This window comes from Culex pipiens, chromosome 3, assembly GCF_016801865.2.
Source record: "Culex pipiens pallens isolate TS chromosome 3, TS_CPP_V2, whole genome shotgun sequence".
NCBI classification, from domain to species: Eukaryota; Metazoa; Arthropoda; class Insecta; order Diptera; family Culicidae; genus Culex; species Culex pipiens.
Window position 1 is genome coordinate 183,987,141 of NC_068939.1, and position 27,290 is coordinate 184,014,430.

Below are 27,290 nucleotides of genomic sequence, written 5' to 3' on the forward strand. Positions count from 1 at the left end.
AAGAAATTTCGGTTTTTCAAAAAGGTATTTACTTTTGAGTAATAAACTCTTGAACATTCGGATATGTGATAAATAATAAAACAAGCTAGATGTTTGACATCGCTTAGTCACCCTAAGCCGAATGCCAAATGAACTGTTCCCCGAGATGTGCAGAAATTATTCCACGTTGACGCTGGTTCCGCTTCGGTTTAAAGCGATTTTTTCCTTCTTCATTCTCGTACAAACCTCGACAATTTTTGTTCCATGACGAGTTTGAGCAGTAGAAACGCAAATTGTGCGAGAGTTTTAGGGCACTTAAAAGGAAGGCCCGTAGTACGTGACCAGACACGCCAAAACGTAAGCCCCCACAACGATTGTGGATTATACTACTGGCTGGCTGCTGCTGAGGAGACGCAGGACTTGTGACGATGTTGGGGGTGGTTGGTGCTGCGTTGGTGTGATGAGCCCTGGGAAATCCAAAGTTTTGCCATTAGCGACGCTCAAAGTTTGTAATGAATTCCAATCCATTAAAAAAAAGCAACCAGCAGTCGTCGACGGTGGTGGTGTTGGGGTGAGTATGTGCCAAAACACGCGACCAGCCTGCATAAACCGGGTCGTCCCTGAGGGGTGATCCATTTTCATACGGTCTGTGATGAGATGCGTGTAGGTGTGTGAGTGTGAGTGCGTAGGTGTGTGTGTGGGATCTGCTCTTTTAATGGCCTCATTTTTATGAGCTGGCTAAATCGTGCCGTTACTACGCGAACAGGGCACTTTTGGCACCAGTCAGTCAAACCATGTGGCAGGGTGGAAGAAGTATTATGTGTGGCCTGGCTAACTCCCGCCACACACACACACACACACACACACACTAGAAGCAAAAGATTCCGAAACGCACGAAACATAATTTCATGCTAATTTAATCCTTTTGGATGGATCACCTCCCCTTCCCCTCCCAAAAAAATGGCACAGAGCGAAAAACGTGAGCATGGAAGATTTATTATATACATGAGCCTTTAATAGCTTCCTTATGATCCCTTTTTGGCGCTCGGCTTATGTCGCACAGAGGCGCTGGTGTTAAGAAAGCACCAACTCATGGACGGAATATAAATTTTTCCAATGAATTACAATAAAAGAAATGAAATGGCATTCAAACATCGCTCGCACTCGTAATGGCTTGCAGAACGTTTATCCGTCATCCCTCACACACATTTGGGTCGGCGAGGATTAGAAGGTGGCCTGGAAGCACAGCTGATGGCATTCCGGGGTTCGCATTTCATACTCCTAATTAATTTGTTCCACTTTTGCTGGAGGTTAATGATGGCATTTGGTTGTTCTCACGTCTAGGAATTTTCTGCACTTTTTGTATCATATTACAAGAAAAAAAATCAACGTTAGAAAACTTGAAAATTTAAGTTTAAAAAAGTTGAGAAGTAAAAAAATTGCTTTTGCTTAGATTTACACTGCATTAAACAAAAATAAAAAGCCTTTGCAAAAAGCAAAATAGTTGTCATGAAAAAATAAACAAAAAACGATGGCTACCGCAAAACAAATTACAAACAATCTAAAAAAATTATGGTTTTTTCGAATTTTAACTAATTTAATCTACAGTCATGCCTCGGTTTAGCACCGCATATGGGGGATGCAAAATTGAGGCGTGCATAACTGAAGCATATTCTTATGGAACTTGGGCTATATGGGACATTGGCGATAATCCTATAAAAAATCATCCAAACTTTGAAAAATTATAGTGTTTTGGAATCTGGTCAGCTATCCATTGCAATTTTAATTTCATGAATATTTTTCCTGTATTTTAAAAATGCAATATTTTCTCGAAAACACCTAAAAATTATTGCTATTGGGATATGGGTATCAAATAATCAGGATTTTTTCATTCATTTAGATTTTTTTTAATACTCAAAATTTTCCAGGGGGATGCTAAAGGCCGCCTTGGGTGATTTAGATTGTAACGCGCGCAAACTGCGCACAGTGAAAACAAAAATATTTTTTATTAATAATTCAGTTTTTGTTATAAGAATTACTTTATTAAAAGTCAAATTACACAGTAGTTAAACGTTTCATGTGATAAAAGTACAACTTTGAATGAGGTCATCGGCCCGATGTGTGCTTAATAATCCCAACTTTAGTAGTTTAATCTGCAAATAAATTGATAAAAACCACCTCAAAAACATACACTAACTTTTGAGCGTACATTGCGGTAAAATTTTACATAAAAGCAATAATTACTTTATTTCCATTTTGTGCCTGCAGTTTTTGTACTTTTTTTTACAGTGCGCATTTGCTTTGTTTTGGTTCCGTAACGAACATCTGTTCTTTTGTGCTGGCGCCGTAATTGACAGCTCCCTTTTGTTCTGGCGCCGAAGTTAACAGCTTGTGTTGGCTGCGGGCGAGCTGCCTGTAGTGAGATATAGATGTCGCCCCCTGAAATTTTCACACTACGTATTTGAAAAAATACTCAAAATTTCAGTTTTTTACAGTACGGGTATGAATTGATCGGGATTATTTCATACATTTCGAAAATAATAATTTTTTACTTCTGAAAATACTCAAAATTTTCACAGAACTGCAAATTTTCGGAAAAGAACTCAAAATTTCAGTTTTTAGCATTATTTTGAGTGTTTGTTTAAACTACGTAGTTTTGTGAAAATTATGAGTATTGTCAAACAAAAATATTTCTATAGAAATGTATGGAAAATTCTCGATCATTTCATATCCATATTGTGGAAAACCATAAATTCTAGCTGTTTTCGAAAATACGTAGCTTTGTTAAAATTTTGAGTATTCAAAAAACTTTCGAAATGTATGAAAAATCCCGATCATTTGATACCCATTTTTTTTGCAAAAAAAATGAAATTTGTAGTAATTTTGTCGAAAAAACTTTGTTTTTTGAAAAGTTTGAGTATTAAAAAAATGTTAAACTTTCGAAATATTTGTAAAATTTTGATTATTTGATACCCGTATTGCAATAACAAAATTTTTAGTATTTTTGTGAACAAAATATAACTGAAATGGATAGCTGACATCATCCCGATTCCAAAACACTGTATTTTTTTGAAGTTTTGGTGATTTTTCATAGGGTTTCAGTCCAGACTCGATTATCCGAAGGCCTTGGCAAAATTTCACTTCGGATAATCGAAGCTTCGGATAATCGAATCATGAAAAGAAATATTTTTTCTTGTTATTATTTTTGATTGTTGAGCTCAAGTATGACTCCTGAACTACTCTAAAGTAAGTCTGTTGCAAATATTTTTCAAAGTTTATTACGCCCCCCCCCCCCCCCCCTACAAAATCGGTCCGAAAAATCAGGGGGCAAAAAAATTTTTTTTCAAAAAGCTTCAAAATTTCAAGGGGAATAGAAGTCTAACCTACTGAAAACATTTAGAAATGCATTTTCCTGCATTTAAAATCATAAATAGCATGTCTGGGATCAATCAAAAATATTTTTAATTTTTGTGAAAATCCAATGTGCAGCACCGCAAAAAGTTTTTTCTTCGGCGAAAAAAAAATCTATTCAATACATGCATATTTTGAAAACTAATGATGGCAATACAACTGTGCAGGTGTAATAGTAGTTTATGCAACAAGTTGCAAAAAGAGGATTTTTTCAGCACGAGTCGTACATTTATCCAATGAGGTTCACCGAGTTGGATAAATACGACGAGTGCTGAAAAAATCAAGTTTTGCAACGAGTTCCATACAACATTTTTTGCAATTTCGAAAAACATCCATTGAGTGAAATTTTAAGTCGAATTTATATGTACTTTGTCAATAAATCGTTTAAATCAAAAAAATGTTGAAAAGTGTTAATTTTCGAAACAAGTGCTGAAAAGTTCAACTTTTCAGCACCCATTTCAGTGCTGAAAAGTAGAACTTTTCAGCATTTATTTTGAAAAGTGTTGCTATTCGATTCTGTTATTTTTGGTACAGAAAAGTAGGCTATTTCGTCGTTCAAGAATGACAGGAAAAGTAAGTAGTTTCACGACGGAATTGCAAAAAATACATTTTAAAATACATTTTTCATTCAAATTTTGAGACATGGCTTGTAATTTAATTTTTTTTTATTCCCCCCCCCCCCCCTTCCTCTCCTCGACCCCGACCAGAGTCGAGGGACATTAACTTCAAAAAATATTTGCAACAGCCTAATTTAGAATTTGTAAATCCAAGATGGCGGCCGAAATTACGGTGATGAAATATTGAAAAATGCATTTTTTAATTTTATAGACTATCAACCATTCAAATTTAACTATAATGGGGTCGCAGAACTCGAATTTGATGTTAAAAAGAAGAAAATGAAAATAGGAAATTTTTTTTGTTCGTGATTCGCTTATTCGAAGTCCCATACAAATCTTCTGATAGTCGAATCTTCGCATAATCGAGGCTTCGGATAATCGAGTCTGGACCGTATAGCCAATGTGAAAAATGACTTGATTTTTGTTTTCTGTTTTTTGTTTTTTGTTTTTTGTTTTTTGTTTTTTGTTTTTTGTTTTTTGTTTTTTGTTTTTTGTTTTTTGTTTTTTGTTTTTTGTTTTTTGTTTTTTGTTTTTTGTTTTTTGTTTTTTGTTTTTTGTTTTTTGTTTTTTGTTTTTTGTTTTTTGTTTTTTGTTTTTTGTTTTTTGTTTTTTGTTTTTTGTTTTTTGTTTTTTGTTTTTTGTTTTTTGTTTTTTGTTTTTTGTTTTTTGTTTTTTGTTTTTTGTTTTTTGTTTTTTGTTTTTTGTTTTTTGTTTTTTGTTTTTTGTTTTTTGTTTTTTGTTTTTTGTTTTTTGTTTTTTGTTTTTTGTTTTTTGTTTTTTGTTTTTTGTTTTTTGTTTTTTGTTTTTTGTTTTTTGTTTTTTGTTTTTTGTTTTTTGTTTTTTGTTTTTTGTTTTTTGTTTTTTGTTTTTTGTTTTTTGTTTTTTGTTTTTTGTTTTTTGTTTTTTGTTTTTTGTTTTTTGTTTTTTGTTTTTTGTTTTTTGTTTTTTGTTTTTTGTTTTTTGTTTTTTGTTTTTTGTTTTTTGTTTTTTGTTTTTTGTTTTTTGTTTTTTGTTTTTTGTTTTTTGTTTTTTGTTTTTTGTTTTTTGTTTTTTGTTTTTTGTTTTTTGTTTTTTGTTTTTTGTTTTTTGTTTTTTGTTTTTTGTTTTTTGTTTTTTGTTTTTTGTTTTTTGTTTTTTGTTTTTTGTTTTTTGTTTTTTGTTTTTTGTTTTTTGTTTTTTGTTTTTTGTTTTTTGTTTTTTGTTTTTTGTTTTTTGTTTTTTGTTTTTTGTTTTTTGTTTTTTGTTTTTTGTTTTTTGTTTTTTGTTTTTTGTTTTTTGTTTTTTGTTTTTTGTTTTTTGTTTTTTGTTTTTTGTTTTTTGTTTTTTGTTTTTTGTTTTTTGTTTTTTGTTTTTTGTTTTTTGTTTTTTGTTTTTTGTTTTTTGTTTTTTGTTTTTTGTTTTTTGTTTTTTGTTTTTTGTTTTTTGTTTTTTGTTTTTTGTTTTTTGTTTTTTGTTTTTTGTTTTTTGTTTTTTGTTTTTTGTTTTTTGTTTTTTGTTTTTTGTTTTTTGTTTTTTGTTTTTTGTTTTTTGTTTTTTGTTTTTTGTTTTTTGTTTTTTGTTTTTTGTTTTTTGTTTTTTGTTTTTTGTTTTTTGTTTTTTGTTTTTTGTTTTTTGTTTTTTGTTTTTTGTTTTTTGTTTTTTGTTTTTTGTTTTTTGTTTTTTGTTTTTTGTTTTTTGTTTTTTGTTTTTTGTTTTTTGTTTTTTGTTTTTTGTTTTTTGTTTTTTGTTTTTTGTTTTTTGTTTTTTGTTTTTTGTTTTTTGTTTTTTGTTTTTTGTTTTTTGTTTTTTGTGTTTTGTTTTTTGTGTTTTGTTTTTTGTTTTTTGTTTTTTGTTTTTTGTTTTTTGTTTTTTGTTTTTTGTTTTTTGTTTTTTGTTTTTTGTTTTTTGTTTTTTGTTTTTTGTTTTTTGTTTTTTGTTTTTTGTTTTTTGTTTTTTGTTTTTTGTTTTTTGTTTTTTGTTTTTTGTTTTTTGTTTTTTGTTTTTTGTTTTTTGTTTTTTGTTTTTTGTTTTTTGTTTTTTGTTTTTTGTTTTTTGTTTTTTGTTTTTTGTTTTTTGTTTTTTGTATTTGTTTTACTGAACCACCTTAAGGAGTAACCTAAAATTCTCAGAATTCTATCTTCGCTTTGACGAAAACAACAATCCCCCCTTCGCACATCAATCGACTAACTAACTAACCTGACTACGCACTTCTACCCAGACCACTTCGAGGACAGCCACGTGTTACGTCAAGTGGACGCCTCATCGCACTGCTCGGCATTTCAATTGAAGTCCCTCACTCTCTCCATCGAAGAAAAGCCCCAAAGCGGCAGACACCCATCAAATTAACACTTTTTTTTCCTTGCTCCTTGGCTGTGGCTGGTGAGTGATTAATGGTCCTGACGTTGGTTGGGTTTTGTGGCTCGAAGGCAAACAAGGCCCCGCAAGGGTCGATTGTTTGTGCGAACCCTTTGGCAGAAAAGTCAAGTGGGAGAGAGGATAAGAAGGGCGCGTGAAACCCCAACCAACAACCAGGACAACAACAACAACAGCAAACGAGGATGGGGTTATTTTCCATCAGCAAGGACAAAAGAAGTGAGTGAAGTTGAAATGTGAACAAGAGGGCGCTCCAAAGGTTGGCAGGAGCAGGGGTGCAAAGTTCTTTTTAGCGTATCCTGTCAGGTCCTGGTGGGGTTTTGGGAGGGAGCGGCTGTTGAGGGACGCCACTCAAGTGACGTGATTTCATTCTTTTCACTGACAAACACAAACGCAAAAGTGTGTGTGTGTTGGGCCTATTGACATTCTATAACACTGACTACCTAATGACTTCTTTTTGTGATGATGGGGAACGGAGATGTTGCTTATCCTCAAGTTGAGCTTCGATGTAGTCAGTATGTTACAGAGTTGGTGAACTAGGGCAAATTGTCACATTTCGTCATCAACCTTGTAGGTCGAACCCTACTGAAAAGAGGCCTCCTTACCCTAACTCGTGGTACGTTCAACCCTCTCGTGGTACGCCCCAAGATTCGTTGGAACCGGCAGGCATAGCTTTTGTTACGGCCACTTGGGCCAACGGCCTCCTCAACGAGCCTCCCCCACTAGAGAAGTGACAGAATCAAGGCCTATACCGAAGGAGAAGGATTCTCATCTCGAAACGCTTCTGTTGATGGTGGTGAATGAACCTTTATCACTTCGCTCAAGGAAGCTGCTCGCAAACACATCCTTCGCAATTATGTTCAGCATTTTTCTTCCGAACCATCAGCAGAGTGGGGGGCGGGGTGGCGACGACCTTCGAAGAAAACGCAACCAACTGGAAGTCAAAGTTGGGCCCTGGGCTCTGGGTGTAAGTGGCGCGCTCTTCCATTGGCTCCCGTCCAAGCCCAAGAACACGTGGCGAAACGAATTGTAGAAGGAAGGATCAGTGCGAAGGAAAAGTTGGTCCCGGCCACGTGTGTGTTTGTTATGTTTACAGAGGTCTGTTTTCTCTGTTCTCGCTGTAAACCAACAAACCAACATCTCCTCGGCTGCTATTCTGGTTTTGATTCAAGTTGAACGAGTTCGGATGCGCCTTTGTTTACCCCAGCTGGGAAATTTCGCACGGTAAAACAATCGTGTCCTGGAACAAAGCTTTGAAGGTTGTTGGTTTGCTCTAAATTAACAGATTCTTGATTGCTATGCTTTTGAAAAACACATTAAAATGGTATGTCATCCATTACCAGCTAAATATTTAAAAAATATTTGAAATCTGCTGTAATACAACAGACAGGATGTTTTTTAAGACAGTAATATTGCTGAAATCAATGTATCAATTTATAATCATTATAATACACAGTTCAAAATTATGGTAATATTACATCTGGCAATGGGTACATTTTTTGTGTCTTAAATAATTTACTTAAATAAAAATAATAATAATGTATACCTACAAAAATGGGCAATTTATCACTATTTCAGTGTTTTGGCACCTTTTTAGACTAAATTGAGGTAATTATACATCATAAAAGAGGTAATATTACACCTTAAAATTTTACATCTTCAAAATTTACACAAGTTTTACTGTGTAGTAACCTACAATTTATTCATTAAATAAATATGCATTACTTGTTTGAACCTAGTAATAAACAGACGTATTTATCAAAAATATTTTCACTTACAAAAAAACGTTACCTTATCCGTCTCAATCCTCTACAACCCAACCCCGCCTTTAGACGGGCTTCGATTTAAAAAATCGTCAAAAATCAATTTATAAACAAATTTTTGATCATTAAAAAACATTGAAAAGAAGAACTCTTAAAATTTTAGAAAATTTATGGGTAGGAAGTTTTACTTGTTTTATGTGACTTTACCAATGATTTTAAAAATGTAATTTTTTTAGGGGCTTTGGCTGTGTTTTTACTAATATTTCCTATATTTTAAGTAAAAAGAAGAATGCAGTAATTTTTCTAGTGTCCCAGACTATGCCTCTATGCATTTTTTTTCACAACTTAAATGAAAAACAAGCAAAAAATTGAAAAAGTGACTGTAAAAACATGAAAAAAATAGATATTTTTTATGCAAATATCAATTTAGTGGTCATAAATTTGTTTAGGTAATATGACAATGATCCGGAAGTTCTGAATGACAATTAAATCCGTTCTTTAGGGCGGGGCTTGTCGGTTCAAGCTGAGGTACCTCGCGCATGGCTAGCCTGCGTCGAAATGGGTCACCGGTTGGTTGCACACACACACACACACACACACACACACACACACACACATGAATTCTCAGGTGTCTGGTAGCAGATTCCGACCTCGTAAAAAAAAAACATACATTTTGTTAAGGTAGTATTATGAGACTCATATATGCTAAATTTAATTTTCAATGCAGGAAAAATGCATAAATTTGCTTGAAATTTAAAATTGTTTTCTGACTTTTTCCATAATTTTTTTTTTTAGTTTTTTAATATTTTTTTTGCCTCCTGATTTTTCTGGCCGATTTTGAAGCGGGGACGACATAAAAGTTAAAAAAAAATTCTACAAAATGTCAAATTCCAAAAATACATATTTTTTTTATTTTGATTTTTTTTTAATCTGTTTCAAGGAACTCAAAAAGACATCTTTCGAAGGTAATTGTTTTCCTTCAGTAGATTTACTCGATTCTTTCGACTCTGTTCCCAACTTAATCAGATGTTGAAAGGTAGTCCACATCTCAGCTTAGGAAAGTAACTTCACACAGGTATTGCTTGAACAACGAAATAAATGAAATGAAAAAAGTTGGTGCAAAATCTATTACCGGAGATGAAAAAATTGTGATTTTTGGAAAACAATTAAAATATTGCCAGGCAAAAATTTTAAAATCATTTCGAGAAACAATATTAAATTTGCTATCGAAATTAACCTTAATATTTTTTTTTTTTTTTGATAAAGTGCACTGTTTTCTAGTTATAGGCATTTTATGGTGAAAGCTTTCGAAAAATGTTCAGTTTTGTCTTCCTCACCTTACTGCGGAAAGGCTATAACATCACTCGAAAAATGAACTTCTTAATACGAGCTCCTAGACCCACCATCACGTATACATATCGACACAGAATCAAAAACTGAACAAATGTATGTGTGTGTGTTTGGATGTTGAAAATTATGAAGTTTAGTAAAGTACTCCAAAAGTTATGCTAAAAAAAACCATTTTTAAGAAAGTCCGGAATAATTTTGTAAGAAACCTCGTCATATTATACATTTTTAAAAAGGTATTTAATAGATGTTTCCAACGAGCACAAAACATCGAAGATATGATAACCCTATCAAAAGTTTTTAAGCACTTAAGTGTTATTTATACACTTTTTTTAGGCCGGATCTCAAATATTTTCATGAAAACGTTGTCCGGATTTACTATGCGACCCATCGGAAGATGTGTAATCAAAAGACCTTTCCGTTGGGCCTAAAAGATTGAAGATTCGATAACCCTATCAAATTATTAAGGTGGATAAAGTAACGTTTTAATTTATAAATGCTCAATGAAGTAGGAATGCACCACTGCAAAACAATTTTTTTAAGGCTTAGCAAATTTCTTACAATTTTTTAAATTACTTACAAGAGAATTTCTAAGTTGTAATATTTAATAAAGGGAAAAACGGTGTTAAATATGATGATTTTTATATTCTCAGAGAAAAAAAATCTGATTTTTTTTAGCATTTAAAGTTGATACAATTTTCCCAACATTGGACTGATCCTTTACCCGTCTTCACCAGTCAGTGGTTAATTCTCACAAAGACAAACCGTTGAAGCAGAAACCAAATCTAATCAGCAGCGGTTTCAGATCCGCATTATTTCCGCAGAACTTCCCATTGGACGACGAGTGGCCTCTCTCAAGTGGAACCGGTTTGATCCTTGAACAATCGAAAATCCGAACTCGCAGAAAAAAAAGTTTTCGATTCAAACTTTTTCCTGGAAAACACTTGTGGTCATGGGTGAGAGAGCTCCAAAGAGGGAGGGAGGCGTTTTCTCAACCATCCGTGCAAATCCAACTGACAAAGGTGAACGTGACTGTTCAACCATGTAAACTAACTGTTTTAAAGGTTGTTAGTAGACAGCAGCTTGAGCAACAGGATCTTTAATTTTTTTTCTTCAATTTTAATAAGTTTGAAATGTATTCTTAATTAAGACAGGAAAAAGTCAAGAAGAATACCTCAAAAACATTTTTCAACCCTCAAAAGCAATCCCCCACAATGTCCTCGAAATTTACAATTACCTCCTCTCAACCCATTAAACCCAGCCATAATTTGCCTCAAAATTCCCCGTACCCGTGCCAGAGTTCCATTTAATTCACATCAAAGCTCAAGTTCGTCATTTGTGCACAATCTCTAATTACTGGCTGCTGGCACCAAGTTCTGCACCCGTGGTGGGCTCGTTGCCAAATGGAGCACGTGGTCGAGTGCCAACCGCCCTTCCGGCTGGCGGAAGTTTCCCACTACACTCACACGTTGAATAAGTGCTAGGTTTTCCTAGCAATGAAAAATATTTTCGAGTCTAAATTTTTAGGATGCGAAAATTTATCGAAACTTTAAACTTGAAATTTTAAACTTTTTCACTGTGTCAAGGTCCAGGTTCTGATTGCGTGCAATGTTTTGATTGCTTCCCAGAGCAGTGATTTCGGGCAGTAAATTATTACGGCATGTGATTAATGAATGACTAGCTTGATGACCGTTGGCACAGAGAGGGACAAAAAGGGGTTAAGGGGAAGCTGCATTTGTCACCCCGGCTCGAGAGAGAGAGAGTGCATAATAGCCAGGATCCTGTTTGCCTTTGAGAACAACACAGCCAAGAGTCACGTCTATAATTTTCATGCTTTTATTGTTCTACGCGACACGGGAGCTCAATGTGTGCCAACATACACAGGAAACGAAAACACACATATTCAGGGAGGCATTCTTGGCTCCTGCTGAGAGTTCCTACGGTGGGTTTAAGGAACTTGAATGGTTGTTTCAAATTTTCAAGCTATTTATAATTATAAAATTGGAATAGGCATAATTTGATAATGAGAAAATACTTTAAAAGCTAACCGCACAGACAGCAACCATAAAATTACTATTTACCATATGGTTAATGAACTTTACGTCATATAGTTATTACCATTTATTTTATTGTATGTCCATGGTTTATGGTTTGAAATTCAGTACCATTATCCAGTAAAGTAATCAAATGGTAATTGTTGTTTCATTAAACTAATAATCTAGAACAGTTATAAATTGTCAAATTAAAATTTGAAGAAATAAATAAACATTTGAGCAACTCTCTACGAAATCGGCCGATTTCGACCATTTTTATTTTTTGTATTTTTTTATTTGGCTCAAACTTAGCCTTTCCTATGACCAAAGAAGCTATTTTGTGTCATTGATTCACCCTACAACTCTCCATACAATTTTGGCTGCTGTCCATACAAATATGGTACGTAAATATTCAAACAGCTTTTACTTTTGAGTGAATTTTCTGATCAATTTGGTGTCTTCGGCAAAGTTGTTGGTATTGTTGAGGACTATTGAGAATTAAATAGGTACACGGAATAAAAAAATTGCAGATTTTTTAATAAACTTTTTTTTTCACAAAAGCTCAATTTCCCGAAAAACGTATTTTTTTATTTTCGAGATTTTTTGATATGTTTTAGGGGACAAAAAACCGCAACTTTTGAGCCATAGAGAAACATGGTCAACAAATCTGCCACACAGTTATGATTTTTTGAAAAAATAGTGATCTTTGGAAAAAATCGAAATTTCTTGCAAAAACAAATTGGACGTAAATTTTTAAGAGCGAGTCCACGAACAAGGCATACCCCTTTGTATGGGACGTCGTTTCGAACTCACCAATCTGCCTGAAATTTTCAGGGGTTGTTTGTACAAACTAGTATCTGACCAAAATATGAGCACTCTATGTCAACGGGAAGTGGGGCAAATCGGGACACAAAGTTTAAAGGTTCAAAATCGTCAAAAATCTTAAAAATGCTGTAACTTAGGCAACATTTAATTTGATTTCAAAATTCAAAATGCTTCTGAAAGGGCTTTAAAAATGCAACAAAATGCAGGGTAGAGCATTCCAATTGGTTAAATTTAAAGGGAGTTATTGGCATATTAGTGAAAAAATAGCATAATTTTCAAACTCAAATAAAAAAAGTGTTTCATGCCGATATCAACTCGCTTCGACCTCGTAGGGGACATCTGGGACTACTATCTGAGACTGAGAACGCTTTGGGTAAGGCAGTTTAACTATGAAATAGAGCCTTTTACTTTTAGTGAATTTTTTGGTTGTAAGTTTTTGCTCGGGGGACCCCTTAGGTCAATTTTTTGGTTTAAATTTCATCATATTTGTGTTCCTGAGACAATTTCACAATAGAAACATGCACAAAAATGTTTATTTTAATCCATTTTAACCCTTTAAAAAAATAAAGTTAATTTTTTTTAGAAAGGTTTACTCATGGTCACTATTTTTAAAAATCGAAAAACTGCAAATATTTCGCTAAAACCAAACTTTCGGTGGATATATCTTGAAAACAGAGCCCTTTATCAAAAAATCTGTAAAATTCTTTTCGATTGGAAATTCAATTTTACATTAAAAAATTACGTCCAATTTGTTTTTGCATAAAATTTCGATTTTTTCCAAAGATCACATTTTTTTTCAAAAATTCATAACTCGGTGGCAGATTTTTTGACCATGTTTCTCTATGACTCAAAAGTTGCGATTTTTTGTCCCCTAAAACATATCAAAAAATCTCGAAAATAAAAAAATACATATTTTGGGAAATTGAGTTTTTGTAAAAAAAAAGATGATTTAAAATCTGCAATTTTTTTTTCGTGTACCTATTTTTTCTCAATAGTCCTCAACAATACCTAAAACTTTGCCGAAGACACCAAATTGATCAGAAAATTCACTCAAAAGTTACAGCTGTTTGAATATTTACGTACCATTTTTGTATGGACAGCAGCCAAAATTGTATGGAGACTTGTATGGGTGAACCAATGCCACAAAATAGCTTCTTTGGTCACACAAAGCTTGAGCCAAATCAAAAAATTAAAATAAAATCCATTTCCGGTTTTGGTAGAGAATTGCTCATTTAACTTATGGTGAATATTACCCAAATTTTCAATTTTAATCGGGTACAGTCATTAAATGGGAAGTGTCTACTCGGGTTGTCTAGAGTAAACTTTGATGTTATTTTTTTTTTAATTTTAAACTTAACAAACCACAAACCCACCGCGCAAATCGTTAGTGGAAAAGATCGCGAATGTTTGCTGTAGGAAAAAAGGGATTGCCTCTACCGAGGAGACACGTGCAGAGCGACGTGGGTGACGTGTGCGAGCGAGGAAGCAATGTCTCACGTGAGCAAATTTATATGCATTACGACATCGGCAAACACAAACGGTTTCCCTCCCAGCGGTGGGACTCGAAGGCAAAGTTGCACTCCTGGAAAGAGGGTACGGGGGTTTTGGCAGAAAACATGTTCAATTTTCAACTTTGTGGTGGAACCCGAGCAAAAGTGAATATTTGGATGGGTGAAATATTTATTTGTTGGAACATTTTCAAACATGCAAGTGCAATTTAATTACTAAATTTTCGAATTGCTGCCTTAACGTTTCGTCGGAATACCTTGGAAAATACCTTTCATGACCAAAAAATTTTTCCACGAAACACTTGTTGTTTCGTTTCATGTTTAGCGAAAGTGCCGAAAGGTGTCGCTTCTTTGCACCAATATTTCTCTCTTTTAAGTGTATAACGAACCATTTCCTGACGGGTTTTCCCAGACCCCGACGACGACGACCCACAAGAAGCAGCTGCAGCCCCACCACCATGCTTGTGTGAGTTTATTTGCGGAGTAGTATTTTAGGTGTGCTGCTGAATTTTGAATGAGTTTTAGAAAGAACCACCCCACCCTTCTTCGCCTTCTTTCGCCCAGTTGGATTTTCCAGCGATCGTAAAATAAGGTAAAAGTTGGGAAACATGCTGGGGAAAATGAAATTTTCGTTTTGCTTGAATTTATTCGATGCGGGGCCAGTTGCAGCTTGACTGAATTAACGAGCATTTACATACGTTAAAATTCATTGATTTGAATTCTGTGGAATTGTAATCAGCTTCCCTTGTAATTATGCAATTTATGTGTGGCATTTGAATTTTCTATTATTATTTGGAAATTGGATAATTATGTTCCACCACCTGCCACCATCTGTACTCATTATCAGTTTCCAATAATTTTTGTGTGATTGATTTGTTTGTTTGATTTATTGTTCTGCGAACCAAGGGTTTCCAGAAGCATTTATTACATGCCAGTCTGCCAATTAATTACTCAAATTACCGGGTTAAGATAATTAATTGCTTTAAAAATATTGATAAATATATAAAATGTATTTCATTATTTCCTTTAATGACTCTAAACGAAGCATTACAATTGCTCTATACAAAATAAAAATAAAAATTCTGTAAATCACTAAAAATTCGAATTGTGCGAATTTTTTTATTGTGCTAATTTAATTTTGTTCACAAATATGCTTCATGTGAAATTCGACAATTATTGTTATTGAAAGAGCAGAAAATTTCACAATGGTTTATATACATTGTAAATCGAACCTTTATTTTTCGAGGAGGTATCGTGAGTCGAAATTTGAGGACAAGTTAACGAATTTCTCAAAATTTAAACATCAAGAACATAAAATAGAAAAAAAAAATGCAGGACGTGTTTTGAACATACCACTAGAAATGTTTTGTAGTAATAAGATTTCTTAAAGCTAAGTTCTGAAGAAAAATTTGTTTCGTTTTCGCAAATATTATAAATCGTAATACTAAAACGAAATTTCACAAAATTCTAAATATTTTTAACTGGTTCAATCATGCTCAAAATGACTATCAACGCGGTAAACTGAATTTTATAATGTGTCAAATTCCATTGAACTATGAAGATCTTTAAAAAAATCGACCACCTGATTTTTCAAGTCATACATAAACTTTAAAACAAAATTGCAACTTAGTAAATTAACGGCGAAATTTGTGATTCCAAATTTTATTTTGCATCTTGAATTTATGTTATAAATTCAACTTCAGTGATAAGAAGTCAAATGAAAAATCAGATTTTTCTTCCACGGCGCCTTACACCAGAAACGTAAAGACCAAATTTCATCCAAATAAAAAATAGCAAATCACAACAAATAGAAAAACAAAAATGCGAAAAAATGCGATTTTCAAGCTTCAGCTTTATGATATTAGCCGATTAGAGAAATTATAATATAATATAAATAATTATTTTAAAAAGTGCGTTTAAAGATACTCCATATAATGTATGGATAGATTCAAAAATGATTGATTATAATTGTATTCCAAATTTCAATAAGTTTCATTTATAAAATTAAAAATTTGTCTCAGCAACAACACGATTTAAAAAATTTGAAATAAGACCAAAATATATTATAAATATAAAAAAACGACTTTAAAGATCTACTTGAATTAATTTCAGCTTCTCTTACTGGAAAATTTTGAAGCTTTCTGAGTTTTCCCCTCTATTTAACACTTAACGACATACATTTTGAATGATATTTCCGACAGCTTTTTGGAGTTTGAACCATTTAACTTTTTTAAGCAATGTACAGTCATCCCTCATATTCGGAACAGTTTACAGATCGGCCAACGTTCAAAAGATCATAGTTAATCGATAATTGAACATAATGATTTGCTTTTACCTTTATGTGAAAGCTTTTCTTGCGATATTTCAATTGATGTATTGAACAACTATAATTTTTTACGTTTTATATCAAATTTTCAAAGAAAAACATTGACCCTTGAAAACCACAAATTCGGAACACTTTTTTCTTACGGATGTAAACAAACTTTGATTCTCTCCAGGAGTACATGTTTTCTGCAAAATAATGACTTCACACACTGGAACCAATGAAACTCAAGCTTAGGAATGTATTATGGATGGTCTGATAACTTTTTTTGTGAAAATATCTGTTAAATGCAGGTGTTCCACAATTGTGGGAAGCACAATAACATCCAACAGTTATGGAACAGGTAGTTTGGAGGCAGTGTTTTGCAGCTCTGAATAAAATAGTCTTGAAATTTAGTTTTTTGTTCAAAAACAACTACTTTTGTTAGTGAAATAGCAAGAGAATGTTCAAATTAAGGTCCTAAAAATAGAAAGGTCGCCAGCAAAGATACATTTGGCATGATATTGACAAATTATCACAAAATTGTTCCGAATTTGTGGGTGTTCCGAATATGTGGGATGACTGTATTAGGTCATTAGAATGCAATCAAATACACCATATTCTTTTTTAAGTCACATTTTTTAAACGATTTTCGATTTACGCAACTTTTTTTATGCCATGACTTAAAATGAGAATGAACATGACTTAAATTGAGAATATGACTTAAATAAAGAATCTTTGAGATTTCGTAGTTTGTCAGAGAATTTTTTAAATGCATCAAAAGTGTTTTGAAAAGTTATGTAATTAAAACATTTTAGCATGGATTTGCATATGATAAAAAATCTCTGTACAAATTTAATTTTACTAATTTTTTTTCAAATATTTAATGTTGTTGTTTATTTCATTAACGTTACTTAAACCTAGAAAGAATATTTAATGAAAAATGCATAAATTTGGGATTCAAAACAACATTTTCTCTTGTTAATATATCATGGCGTTTCCTTTTGTTGTTAATCAGAAAAATTCTAACATCACTTTCTTGTCAATATTGTAACGAAGTTTTCATAGAGAAATTTAGTAGACAGGATCCCCTACATAAAGAACCAGTCTTTTTTGGAATCTTTGTAAGTCGCTTTTATTTAAAAATATATAAAAGATTCAATTTTAATAATATTGAATTACTTTAATTACTCAATAATTACTTTAACTACCCATTCATTACTTTTAATTACTCTAATTACCATTAATTACTAAATAATTAATGAATAACTGAATTACCAGCTTAAAATCTAAGTAATTAATAATTATTCGCCAGTCTGAAGCCATGCTGGAAACCCTTGCTGCGAACATTATTTGGTTCACAAAATACTGAGAAATGTATAACATAATTATAAATGGTTATGCAATGTGCAATTACCGTTTCACAATCACCAAACCCGATTCCCAAATCAACGCCAAGTCCACACACTGAAAACCCAACCATGGTAGTTGCTACCATATTGTAGGGTGAAATTGAGAACACGCACCGACGTATTTTTGCTAAAAACATTCCGTGCTTGGATTGACTGATTAACGCAGTCAGTTTTACTATGTCGAGAGCGGCATGGTAATTTTTACCCTCCAATATGGAGAGAATGAAAATGATTTCGTAATTGCTACCATGCAATTTTGTGGAAGCATGGTACATTTTACCATATTTGCGTTTACTTTCACCAAAAAGCCACAGTTAATTTAAAAAGCAGCATTTTTAGCAAATGTTCTTAAAATTACCATGGTCGGGCTTTCAGTGCAGCTGAGCTCGCCCACGTCACATCAAAAGCGGGGAAAAGTGGTCGATTTTGCAAAGTGTGCACTCACTGCGTCAACAACGTCGTCACCCTCGCAAATGCAGCACTTTTATTTGGCCACTTCGAGCGTCAACGTCCGGGTTCGGTTTAGAAAACGGTCACTTTCCCTCCAAATTCTCCGAAGAGTGCGTGTTTAAGCCCTTTTGCGTATGACGCACAGCTTGCAAACCATGTTGACCAGAGTTTCCATTTTCTGTTTTTGTTAAATTTTTTTTAGTTATTTGTAATTTGATTTTTTAATTTTGTTTAATTGTTATCAAACTTATTAACATTCAATTTCAATTCAAACCCTTACAAATAATTAAAAAAACAACAAATCTGTCAACAACAATACATAAAAACTTGAATCCCTGACCCCAGCTCCGATTGACGCACCAAAAGAGTTTATCGATCTAACGAGCGAAATGTTTGACTTTTCGATAAGTTCCTTGTCCAAGGCAGGGCCGGCCAAGCGTTTGGAAATAATGACGACTGGAAGTTGTTTTTTGCCTTCCCCCCTAACACAACGGTCAGTATCCGTCAGTCAGTCAGTGTACTCGTCCAGTGGCGCGGCAATCGGCGAACGTTATGTCACATCGAATGACTCCATCGAGGCCAGCGGACAGATGCCCGAGGTTCTGGCCACACACAATTCAGCATTGCGTCGGGTGGGTGATATCTTGCGTCAAATTTAATCTTGAACATTTTGAACAATTTAAGAAGCTTTTTTATAAATTTCGACAAAATGCAATCTAGTATTTTATTTTGTTAAGATGAATCAGCAAGTAATATAAATTGTGAAACCTTACCTTAGGTATAACAAGATCGGGTGGTCCAATTTGTTTCAAAATCGGTATTCTCACATATTTTGATAGTATCAAAAGCTCCACCAAATTTGAGCATGATCAGAAAAAATCGATTTCAAATTTGTACTTTTTGTGAACAGTTGAGGCAAAATGAACCGTATTCGCTTCGTTTGATGCTCATTTCGCAAATCATCAGAATTTGAATATCTTCTAAAAAAATTTGATTTTTGTAAAAAAATAGTATTTTACACAAAAAATTGTAATACAGTAAAATTTCGCCTCGATTCGTACCCATTTTGCATTTTTTTTTAAATTTTATTATTTAAAAAAAAATGTGTAAATTTGAGTATTTTTCACTAAAATTAGTAATTTAGTGAAAAATCCACAAGAAGTGTCGCGTCGTTTGTAGCCATTTAGCAAATTCTTCAAATTGAATATTAACAAAAAACCGGATTCTTGCAAACAATTGGATTAAAAAAACTACAGTGAAAAACAAAAAAAAATATCATGTCGATTGATATCGAAATTGAAAGTTCGGTTAATTTGAGTACTTTTTAAATCATACAGTATTTCGTGAAAATTTTATATTTTCACCCTCAAAATTGTAGTACAATTTATGAATGTTTGAGTATTTCAAATACGGATTTTTGTGATAATTTGAGCATAAAAAAGCATTCATATTTTCTGCACTGTAGTTTTTGGTGGTTGTTTTGCCAAAAGTAAATTTTCTCTGCATTTCTTTTTGTTTTATTATTCGTAAACTGGTACAAGTGAAAACTATAATTTTTCAAACATTTTTATTTTTCAGCAAACCGCGATAACTTGTGATGTTTACTAGCAAATCCCTTCCTTTTTTTAATTGTCTGCTCTTAATTTGTAGAACACTGTTGCACTAAAAGGAATAGTCCTAGTTTATGTTTTTAGGCCTCTTGAAGTGGTAGGCTTTATTTTGAAGTTTTGATAATGTTTATTTTCGAAAGGTTGGAAAATTTCACCAATCATTGATTTTTAAGCATTGGAAAATGAACTAAAAGTTTCCGTGCTGTTGTCAAATAAAAATTGATGAATTGTTTGAAAAAACTAATAAAATTTCATTTTTTGTAAATTTTAACCCTCTACTGCCCAATTTTTTTTAATATTTTTATTTTTCCCGTGTTCAAAAGGTCAACTTTTGTTCTACGAATAACTTTACTTCTCTTGTTTTATGTTTTTCTTGTTTCAATTTTAGTATTTTAATTTGCATTTATCTTGTTTATAGTTTATGTTTATTTTTGGTAGTATTTGGCCTATTCTAGCACCTCCTTTCACTACATTTTGCCTATCTAATTTTTTCATTTTTTACAGCAACCTTTTCAATTTTTTGCTTGTTTTTCACATTTTCTGCTATAAAATGGCACCATTATCATTTAAGTTGTAAAAAATGAATAGAGGCATCGTCTGTGACACTAGAAAAATTACTGCATACTTCTTTTTACCTAAAATATAATAAATGTTAGTAAAAAACACAGCCAAAGTTGACCCCTGAAAAAATTACATTTTTAAAAACATTGGCAAAGTCTTTCCAATGCTTTTTAAAGATCAAAAATTGGTTAAAAATAGATTTTTGGCGATTTTTTTTAATCGAAGCCCGTCTAAAGGCGGGGTTGGGTTGTAAAGGGTTAATTCTATGAACCACTGCAATATTTTGTCCAATTTTCAAAGGCCAAAATAAAAATTTAGGAAAATTTTCTCAGCCACCTGAAAAAAAAAATCAATGAACATTCTCGAGCAATTTAACAAAACTTAATTTTTCTGCATTTTATCAGTTTCAAAATATTTTTAAAAATCTAAATTTTTATGAAGTTTCGGATGTTTTTAATAATTTTAAATAAAGGCTTGCAATCCAATTTTACCGCAAATAAATGTAGAATTTTTCGAAGGTTTTACACTAAAATGATTTACTAGGTTTTCGAAAAATGTAACGAAACTAAAATTTTCTGATCGCTCTGGTGCTTTGGGAAAAGTTGTAGGTATTGATGAGGACTATTCAAAGTTATACAAGGCTTGAAGAATGGAAATAGTTACATAAATTTATGTATTTTACGTCTTTTTTTTTTTTGAAATTTTTTTTTGCAAAAATATTATCCCAAAAACCGTGTTTTTATTTTATGATTTTTTATATGTTTCAATCGAGAAGTTTCTTGCAGAGTTTTGATATAGTGCGTCGTTTTTTAGATAGAGCCACCTAAAATTTTAATTTATCTTAAAAAATACAGTTTATCGGTTTTTTTTAATTGTGTCCATAAGTGTTCAGGAAATGTCCTATGAATTTGTCTAAGAAAAATTGATACAGATTTTTGAATAATGACACATCATTTGTACCTAGACAGCTGCCAGAATTTTATGATTGTTTTCATGAAATAACTAATAAACATCCCGGGCAGACGGTGATAACAGAATTCATGCCATTTCAATAACAAATGCTGTTAAAATAACAAAAAGTGTTATGGAATTTTCTTGCAAAATCCATTTTTGCATAAGAGTTCAATAACAGTTTATGTTATCATAACAAAATTTGTTATTGGTCTGATATTGATTGAAAGCCAAAACATCTTGGGAATAACATTTTTTGTTATGGAAGAATAACTCCAATTGTTATTGGGATGATCGGATTAGTTGTTAAAATAACAAAAAATAATAACAAAGATTTGTTCGAAGAATAACTTAATATGTTATTAGTCTGTTATTGCAATAACATTCCAATAACAAAAAAATCATATTTCGAATAACAAATATTGTTATAAATAACATAATATGTTATTGGCCTAGTATTTTCAAATATAAAAAAATGTTATTCCAAGGTTATTTCCGTCTGCTCGGGATTAGCAAAATACATACAAATAAAAACGTAAATAAATAGAAAGTTTTGTCAGAATATCTTTAAAAAAAGAGGAAAAAGTAAAAAAGAGCATCTTTTAAAAGATTTGAAAAAAAATGACACTAAATAAAAAATTGTCACAAGCCAGCACACCAACGACGCACTGCTGTAACAGGGAACCGTTTCCAGAACCAGATGGGTCCGGTGCTGGCCGGCAAACGCACATTTGCGCGGCGACCTTCACGGGGCCTTCTCCGTATGCGGGAACCACTCGTGCAAGCCAGAGAAGCCACGCGTACAAATTGAATGAACATTGGGCTGACGTGTTAATTAAAAGAGTTGCGTTAGTCATCGGAAATCAACCACCGTTGCGTGAACATGAGCGGATAAGCTTCTTTCCGGGGACTCAATTTGGTTACCAAAAAGCATTCGCTTTTTTGCATCCACGATTATCGCTTGGACGAAAAACGCAGTTACTAATTGAAAAGCTCTCCCCTCCCTCCCCCCATTAAATTCCCTAATCTTCCGTGGAATTAAGTGCACATTTATGGTGGGCTCCCGTGCGGGGATCATATTTCAATAAAAGGCCAGTTTAATTACTGCTAGTTGAAAGAACGAAATGGTAAATTCCCCGCCAACACGCGAGTAATAAAATGCAAATTATTTCAATTTTACGCTTGACCATTCAAGAACGCACCAACGCCACACGAATCGCGGGATTTTGGGAGCAAATAGCGAAAATAAACGGTTGGAATTTAAATTTATAGTGCACACTTTTAACTGCCCGAATTGCAGGTGATTATTTTAATAGCTTTATTCAACTTGAATTCATTTAAATTCGAAAAATGTCAACTCAACAGACCTTAATTATTTGCTCACTGTGCTCTTAACCTTGAGTCCCTCTTGGAAGTCTACCACAGAATGCGACTGCAAAATATGACCAATGACTAATCACTCTAATTGTGTGACCCCTCGGTGGCGGCGGCAACGATGACCAGGGGTCGACCAGTTATGTCGCCCCTTTGTTGATCCGGAGCAATTGACGGTTGACGAACGGACAAACGGACGGAGCGAGCAATGATGATAAATTTAATTGACATGTCTCGTTTATGGTCCGGAATGACCCGCCGCCGGACAAGGCATCTCCCCCGAGGAGAGGAGAGGAGGCGGGTCGGCTTGTCGTACCGTTTAATTAAAAAGGCCAATCCAGTAGTATTAGGAGGGGCTGGAGGAGGATGGAGCTCTTTGGCAAATTAGATGGGTGCTGAAAAATTCAAAACGCTCACCCTGTGCCAACGAGGCCACCAGCTGTCATGAATATTGTGTGAGGGATTCCTCCGGCAGAGAGAGTGCACTTTGGGATATTAGTGCGATCAATCGCTTCAGCGTAATCATCGTAATCTAGTGGTATACTTGGGAAAATAACGAAATTATTTATAATTTATGATGAAAAGGTCTACATACTTGGGAAAGCAAACCATCGTTGGTACATCTCTCAGCTAAATTCAGACTTCAAAGCTTCTCATAAAAAAAATAAAAAAATAAATACATCAAAAATAAGATGCTGTTAAATGCTGTTGTAATGGAACTGAATATTTTTGTCGAGTGAAATTTTTATTAATGGAATATTTTTTCTTTAAATGTGGTATTTCGGTTAATCTGATCTGATCTTTAAAAAAACTGAACCAACTAAAAACCAATGTTGTTATCGATAAAATTATCGAGGTTCGATAACAATAACGATAGTTTTGTCAAAATAAAAAAAATAAAATCTTATTTACTATCAAAGTATTGTTAAACTGTTCAAATCATGCTAAAATGACTATCAACGCAAGAAACTAAGTTTTGAATTGTTTTCAGTACATATTACATTGAAATTTAAAAAAAAAGAATTCCTGCCTGATTTTTTGAGCCAGATGCAGAAAGGGAGGGGGGTGGGTCACATAAAACTTTGAAAAATATTTGCAATGGCCTAAGTTTCAAAGTAGAAATACAAAAAATAAACCTCGAAATACCGTAATTTTCGAAAAAAAAATCATCATTCGCAATATGGGTATCAAACGATTAGCTGACATTTAAGACATTTATTTATTTTATTTATTATTAAATTTTAGTATTAAAAATTCCAAAAAAAAAATCTACTTTTTCATAAAATTATTTTTTTTAAGTCCTTTTCGGTACTGGGATCTGGATAGGACCGAGTCGGCTTTTGTAATTACATTTTTCTTAAAGCTAAGAGTAATTACAGAGGATCTTGTGAAAAAAAACTCTAATAGAAGTGTAAAAGCTTATAGAATTTCGCTTTGTTTGTTACTCTTTATTACAAATTTAAAAAATCAAAAATTAAAAATTAAAAAAAATTAGGCCGTTGCAAATATTTTTCGAAGTTTATGTCCCTCGGCTCTGGCCAAAGTCGAGGGGGGGGGGGGCAAACAAATATAAAAATATAAAAATTAAAATAACAAGCCTTAATTTCAACATTTCAATGGTAAATTTTTTTCAAAATGCCTAATACACCTGCCCAAATGTTTTGCAATTATTAGTTTCCAAAATATCTAAGTATTAACGATTTTTTTTGTCCGAAAAAAAAACTTTTCGCAGTACTGTACATCGGAATTTCACAAAATATCTGAATACTTTTATTTGATCCCAAACATGCATAGTATGATTTCAAACCAAGGAAAATGCATTTTAAATTGTTTTCAATCGATTACACCTATATTTTCATTAATATTATGAAGTTTTTTGAAAAAAATATTTTTTTTGCCCCCTGATTTTTCGGGCCGATTTCGAAGGGGGGGGGGGGCGACATAAACTTTGAAAAATATTTGCAACGGCCTTATTATTTTTTCCAAAAAATACGGTTTTTTGTGAAAATGTGAGAATTTTGTAAAAAAAAAAAAATACAAAAAGTGAAAAGCATACAAAATTTTGCATCGTTTAAAAAAGAAACTTATAGAATTTCGCTTAGTTTGTTACTCTATATTGCAAGTTTTGAAAATTTGAAATCAAAATAAATTTGAAAATTTGATATTTTTTGGAAAAATACGGTATTTTGTGAAAATGTGAGCATTTTGAAAAAAAAAATTAATAGTGAAAAAGTGAAAAACAAACAAAATCTTGCTTCGTTTAGTACCCATATTGCATATTATGAAAATTTGAGTATTTTTGAAAAATAGGGTTTTTTGTGAAAATTCGAGTGCTTTACAAAAAAAACTCTAACAAATGTGAAAAAGTATAAAAAAAAACTCTACTCAAAAATAACTCTAATCAAAGTAAAAAAAAAATTTAGCTTCGTTTGATATCTCTATTCCAATTTATGAAAATTTAAGTATTTTCAAAAAACTACGGTATTCTGAAAATCAATTGGTTTGATACGATCAACTAAAAACTACGGTTGTAAACGATAAAATTATTGATGTTCAATACAAACGATAGCTGTATCAAAAAATAAAAAGAAATAATAGAATAACATTAAGTTTTTAAGAGAAAATATTCAATAATGTCTTTCCGTTTTCAATTTTTTTGAAACTTGTTTCTTGAAACATATTATTTAAAGTTTCCATGATAAAATTAAATAAAAATCAATTCTAGATTAAATTTTCAAAAGGTCATACCTGCGTAGGAAACTCATAATGGATATGTTGCTTTTAAAATTTAATCTAGAATTGTGAAATTATCATTTTAAAGTAGAAGTTGAAAGAAGTTTAATTTGTATTCGGGAGTTAAAATTGTTGTTGACCAATCGATTTTTATAAAGTATCGTAATTTCAAAAAAATGTTGCAAAGGAGACAGATTAATTTAAAACAAATACCTTTTATGTTTTTTTATTCTATTTTCATTGCTTTAAAAAATTTAAAAAGAAATGTTTTCATTCCTATCCTATGAATGTTAAAAAAAATTAAACTTTCGAAACACAATTTATTGATATCTTGGAAAATATGGTAAAAATATTTAAAAAGCAAGAATATAGTGAATTTTTTTAATTTATTTTAATATAATGTTTTCAAAATTTGAAACCCGTAGTTTAGCAGAAAAAAACATCAAAAAATGAAAACAAAACAACAACAAAATAAAATAAAAATGGTCAAAATGGAAATAAGGAGAGAATTTTTTTTCTGATATGCAAAATGATGATTTTTTTTAATAAAAAAAATGAAAATAGTTGAAGCTTCTAAACAGCCCAATCTAAGAAAACATCAAAAGAACTATTTGATAGCCTGTTTAAAGGTCTAGTTTGGATTTTTTAAATGGTGCTCTTTAATAAATTTTTATGACATTTTTAAATTTTTCAAGTTTCTAATTTTTGAAGGTTGAATATAACCTCTTAAATGTTGTAATTTGTGAAAAATAACACATTTTCGGAAGTAAAATTTCACATTTTCTCTGACATAAAAAATGGAATATTATCAAGATTTTTTTATTGTGTGAATAACAAAAACAAATTCTCACTTCAACGAAAAATATCATTTTTGAATACTTAAGAGTACCAGCAGCTTAAGTAAAAGAAAAATAGGTTTCTTGCTATAAAAAGGTTGAGAATCACTGTCTTACAGGATTAATATTTTAAAAACATATCAATCATTAGCCTAAGCTAAACAAAATGATTTTATTGAATGAAACAATTGCTTTGACTATTTTTATTTTTATTTTTTTGCAGGTTTTATCAAACTTTGTAAGCTTTTGTATTTTATGCATTCCAATCAAAATAGAATTATTTGAGTTGGAAAAAAAATCGTTTATTCAAGAAAAACTGATGAACAGAAAACCGTCTCCAGGGTTTTTTGCGGGATTAGGCACTTTCATTGACGTTTAGTTTGGCATATTCAGATTCATATGATATCATCTGGATATAATGGGAAAGCCAATTGTGTGAGTACTTTGAAATTGTATTTACATTACAACCGTAATAAAGACTGCTTTAAAAATTTGAATTGACAGAAGAAGTATTTTTTTTTGTTATTACCAAATATCAAATGCTTATTATTGTGAAAATAAACAACTCACACAACAATTTTAAAGCTCAATTGAAACATTTTGTCGATGCAACTTAAAAGAAGAGTTTCATTCAAATAAAACAAATCTATTGCCAAATTTTCAGATAATTTCTTACGGGATTTACTGTCAAAATAAGTGCTACATATTCTTACTTCTCGCTGAGCTCGAAGAACCTCCTCATGAATAATTCCAGCAACAAAGTGATATTCTCCACCGAAAGAACAAGAAAATCGATTTCAAGCCAGTCTCTCCCGGCAGCAGCAGCAACAATGGCGCAGAAAACTCTGTGAAAGCCTTTCCATGTGAGAATCTAATTAGTCACGAGACTCGGGGGACGCGTTCAACTCGATTTCGCGCTATACGCTCTCCATTCTGTAATAAGCCACCTCCACCTCCGTCCTCCTTCACCACTACTGCCTTACTGAACCAGGTCAAGGGGGTGAAAATATTTTGGCGAAAAAAAAACACTCCAACCATCTAGAACTATAGCAAAAGCCACACGTAATTAGTGCTTTCAATTAGTACACATAAAAATAAACTTTAATGGCGCACTACTTGAAAATATTCTCGCAGAGCAGTTTGGGTTTTTGGGACGTCGAAAAGTTGAATAAAAAAAACCTTCTATCCAACCATCCGGGGCACCGAGAAACGGAACCAGACTTTGG

The 27,290-nt window shown here is 32.4% G+C and overlaps 1 protein-coding gene across 1 annotated transcript in view; it reads left to right on the plus strand.

Moving 5' to 3' along the window:
• LOC120414327 (nephrin) overlaps positions 1-27,290 on the plus strand; it is a 258,628-nt gene that overhangs the window by 119,928 nt on the left and 111,410 nt on the right. The gene's annotated exons all lie outside the window — the stretch shown is intronic.